Genomic DNA, 5403 nt, shown 5'->3' with positions numbered 1-5403 from the left:
TAATCCTCATTCAGGAAATGAATGCTTGTAAAAGAGTGAATAGGCTTGTATTGGTCGGTTCAAATGATCAAATTATGCCGAAATGATAAACAAGTCTTCTTCAAACCTCCTGAAGCACAGATACACTGAGAGAGAGACACTAACGACTCTGTTCAAATTCGTTTGGACAAACAGAAGAGGGGGATGTTTGGATGAGTCATCTGTAATTTGCTGCCTTTAACTTTCAGAAAACATTATCAGAAGCCAGATGTTTTCCTGCCTGAACCTCAGAATGAAGAAAAAGGAAACAGACCAAAAAAATAAAGTTTACATTTCTAAACTGCTGAAGGTCAGGTTTTAATTATTAAAGAAAAAATATTAGAATTCACCAAGACTTCATGCTTTTTGCATCTTGTGAATCCAGTCATATATATTGTCACCTTCCTAAAATAATTGCATCCTTTTTTTTAGCCTAAACCATCTCTTCATGATGCTGCTGGGCCACCTGTGGTAAAATCTCCTACACCCTCAACTGATCAGATCATTTGATTCTACCTCTTCAGGATAAAGGCCTATGTCACACTAACTACTTACTACTAACTACACTACACTACACTAACTACTTCTTAACACACTAACTACTTCTTAACACACTAACTACTTCTAACCTCATTTCCTTCTTCCCCTCCTTCACTCCTCTATCCTATTATTCCCCTTTGACCTCCTTTTATCCCTATCCAAAGATGTTTTACCTTTAAACTTATTTTACATTGTACTTGACTATTGTAAGTCGCTTTGGACAAAAGCGTCTGCCAAATGTAATGTAATGTAATGTCAAGATATATGTAAGATTTAAGCTAATATATTATGCCTAAGTTAAAATAAAATGTGATTTTGGCAATAATTCAGGGCTCGTCCATAATCAGTAATTTATGTGATTTTAACTTAACTTTATTTTATATAAAGTTTACTTCTTATTTATAAAGCCTATTGGCTATAGATGTTGCTTAGTTGTTTAGTCTTATTATTGAGTTTTATTAAGTTTTTAGTAGTGCTGTCAACATTAAAGCATTAACGCACACTTTTAATTTGGAATCAGTAAGGCATTTTTTTTTTACGCAATTTAATTAGGCCACCATGTTTGAGCCCAACTTCCACAAATGTCCACTATAAACTAAAAACTTATCATAAAATATGTCATGATTAATTGGATAATTTTTTGTAATCGATTTTTTTGTAATGTGGATGAAGCATTCACACAGAGGGCAAATATACCAATATAAAGCTGAAACAAACTTCAGAAATGTAAGATTTGCCTGAAAACCTTAAGCTAAACTCTAAACCTATTTGGATTTGCATGGTATTTTGGTGATCTGCACCAAACTTTCTGTTTATCATGATAACCCTGCCATACACTATACATTGTCTCTGAACTAGGACTAATATAACTCAATATAGTTTTGTATTTGATTACAGCCCTGTACATTTAGCAACAGTGTTTTTTATTTCCATTTTTCTCCCAATTTAGCTAGACCAATTGTCCCACCCATTCAGCTGCTAGTCAGCTGGATATTCCCCATCACAGGTGATGCACATGCCTCCTCAGATACATGTGAAGATGAGCCCTCGGAGGAAAGAGCAGCGACTCGGTTCTGATACATCAGCTCACAGATGCCTTGTGCTGATCGACATCACCCTAGGAGTGGTGAGTGTAAAGCACGCCATCTATCCACCTAGAGAGATCAAGGTCAATTGTGCTCTCTCAGCGCACTGGCAGCTGGTGGTAAGCTGCATGACCGGGATTTAAATCTGTTAACTATAGCTAAAGTAGAGGCTTTTTTTTTACTAATTAGCAGGAAATTATATTGTAAGTGTACACACTATACTCCTATGTATTTTGCCAGTAGATGATCTTTACATGGCAGACTCTAGCTATACTCTTCTATTTACCCTCTGAGAACTCCCCTCAGTGCTGCAGGTTTGACAATGGTGCCTTGAGGACACCAGATGATGCTCTAATCAAAAAATTAGTATTGAAAATTCTAACTGGATTGAGGTTAAAATACCCGAAAGCCCTGATTCAGAGTCACTGGATCACTAGATATGTGGTGCTCTTATTAAGACAATCTGAGGGATATTATGTTCTTATGTTAAACATTAAATTACCAAGTATCTGCTTACAGTATTCTGCATTAGGACACAGCGCTATGCATGTCAACTGAATAAAAATGAAAAGAGACATTCCTAATTAGCTTTCCTTTGCAGTACGGGCCACAAGTTCCCTGAAAACACAGGATCTTCGCTCATTCTGTTAACTAGAGCTGAAGCAGATGCTTTTTTTGGCTAATTAGCAGAGTGGCTGCCAGTGACACTGACAGATTAGTGGCGTACAGGGCTGTTTGCTTCCTTACAAGCTGCATATGGGCCTGTCTGAGAACAGGTTTTGCTCCAGAGGACTTTAAATGCTTTCAGACAAACTCGCAACAGACAAGAGTGAAACATGATGTCAATTAGAATCACACTGACGAACCCAGAAGTTAAGAAAGAGCAGATGTAAACACAACATGTTAGCGTTTACTCTCTACGCCAGCGATCGCCAGCATTCCTCCTGGAGACCTGCTCTTCAGCAAAGTTTACTGAAGTTCCATCCAGCGTCTGACATGGTGCCCCCTTTCCTCAGCCCCCATACTTGTCCAGATGATCAAAGGCTTCTGAAGAACGTAATTGGCTAAAGCTGGTGTGGTATATTGGGGTTGCAACTTGACTCCAGACGCCAAGAAGTTGGATCTCCAGGACCAAAGTTGGTGGTGACCACTGCTCTCCAACACTGAGCAGCTTATATTCTTATATATCATGTAATATATCAAATAAATGAAATTTCTCCTTTTTTTTAAGAGTATTGAAAAGAGTTCATCCTGCTTTTGTTGGAGTAGCCATCTCTACTGTCCAGGTACGCTTCCTACTACATTTTGGAGCACAGCTGTATGGATTTGACTGGATTCAGGCAGAAGATCCCAAAAGAACTGGATGAAAATTCAACACGATACAATAGAACACTGTTCCACGGCTCTACAACTCCAAATACTTGGGCACTAAATACCCATCTATCCCCATTAGTGCCTAGTATGTTCATGTTTATCAGCTCTAGAAGGTCTATTTTATTACCAGTACATTTCTACAATTAGGCTACTAGACAGGATCTGTAAGTATATATTCACAAATTTGTGTTACATCCCATAGTTCTACATAATTATAAATTATTTTGTTTCGTTTTGTGAAGAAAGTGAAAGAAAAGGAAGAGAACCTTATGAAAACATCAAGAGAATTGAGCTCACAGATAACTTTGACCAAGGTCTTTAACCTTATTTAGATTTTTAGCTATGGTTTGTCTAGTGTCATCATTTAAAAAGGCCAGTTAATGCAAATTTCAAAAGATTTATGAACAATGTGGCTGCTCAAACCAAAAGGTCTAACTCTATAAAATGTAAAATAATGAATGCCCACCAAGCAGGAGAAGACTATAAGAAGAGATCTAATCAATTATCCCCTTTTTAACTGCATTTAAACCCACATTTCAATTGTTCACTCTAATATCAACATTACTGTAATACTGTGGGACTCCTCAAGATATGCTAAACCAAATAGCTACCAAATAATTCCCAATACACTGAAAAAAGTGATGAGTAAAATTTAAATAAATTTTTTTTTGCAACTTTAACTTAATTTCAGATAAATTTAAGTAACTTCAACTCGGTTTTAAGACTTAAATGTTACATAGAGTAAATAAGTGAACTGAACTTCAGTCAATCCTTTCTTTTAGTAACCTTTATTTCTGCATACAATATTGCCTAATTACAATTACTTAATTTATACAATATTACTCAAATAATTTATGATACATAATATATAATAATTCCTGAAATGCAAATATTTTTAATTAAAAAACACACATATTACACTGTCTCAACACATGGATGGCATGTAATACATTATTTTTAGTATAATTTGAGATTATGTAAATATTTGAATGTGTGTTTTAACTACAATTATATAAAGTAATATTGTATAAATTAAGTAATTGTAATTAGGTAATACTGTATGCAGAAAGTAAGTAAAGGTTACTAAAAGAAAGGATTGACTGAAGTTCAGGTCACTTATTTACTCTAATATTTAAGTCTTGAAAGTTACTTAAATTTAATTTAAATTAAATTTACTTAAAAAACACAAATGTAGAAAGTTGCGAAATTTTTTAAAGTAAATTTTACGCATCATTTTTTCAGTGTAGTACTATAGTTTCTCTGTTAAGATCATTTATTATTTGATGCTATTTAATGTGATATCAACACTCCACCCCGACTAAATCTGCTTCAATATTCAATAGATCTATGTGCATGGGATAGATTATTGCCGGACACCATGAGGAACCTCTACAACTCCATGTTGAGACTTCTGGCATGTTGTATGTGTGTTACACATTCATTATATTGCATGCTTTATTGATTAGCTCAATAAATTTTGCTGGTAATCTTCATTCTGAATAGAACTGTAACCTGGCCAGTCTCTCTCGGTGCAAGTTGTGTCAAGAAAATGCTGTTCTATTGAAGTTAAGCAACTCCTTCAGAGTGCTTTGTCAAACCTGTATTGACCAAAAACCTTGATATGAAGTCTTTAGACGAATTTGCTGCATTGACCCAATATGTAGAACTCATAATGGCCCTCTGTAAGCAGAGTAGCTCCTCTAACTCCACATCCATTCAGTGAATAAAGGCTGTATATAAAGGGTTAAATGCGGCTTTGCCTGTCTGTATTGATTTTGATTGGTTCACTGACAGGATCTCATCAGGCCACAGAAAGGCATTAAGCTCTGCTACGCCATTCCTTTCGAGCACGCTACTGAAAAGATAATTGATTGGGAAGCCATTTAATTTACTTCAGCTCCAAAGCACATTTATAAGGGCGACCAATAATCAAGCAACTCAGCTGATTTATGCCAGAGATACAGACTAAAGGACTTTATAGGACTGAAGCGAAGAGTATTTGCCCATCATTACTGCATTTAAAGCCTAAAAATATCATTTAAATCTTCAAAATTAGCACATTCTGATTGATTGAATAGAAAACCAAAATATACATTTTCTCAGATGCTTTAGTACTATATAATCTCAAATCAGAAAATGATAGGATAGTATGAGAAATTTACATAGACACAACAAACAGTGTTTTTTATATATGTACTTTTATTTAATTTTGTTTAATTTAATTTTATGTTTTGTGTGGTCAGATTCTTTCCATTTGTTGATATACAGTGTATCACAAAAGTGAGTACACCCCTCACATTTCTGCAGATATTTAGGTAGTTATTTTCATGGGAAAACCCTATAAAACAGTGTAAATGTATTCTTCCCCTAAGAGACTACACCCCTA

The sequence above is a fragment of the Astyanax mexicanus genome, chromosome 23 (assembly GCF_023375975.1).
Source record: "Astyanax mexicanus isolate ESR-SI-001 chromosome 23, AstMex3_surface, whole genome shotgun sequence".
In the NCBI taxonomy this organism is placed as follows: Eukaryota; Metazoa; Chordata; class Actinopteri; order Characiformes; family Acestrorhamphidae; genus Astyanax; species Astyanax mexicanus.
Note: the sequence above shows the minus strand (reverse complement) of the source record.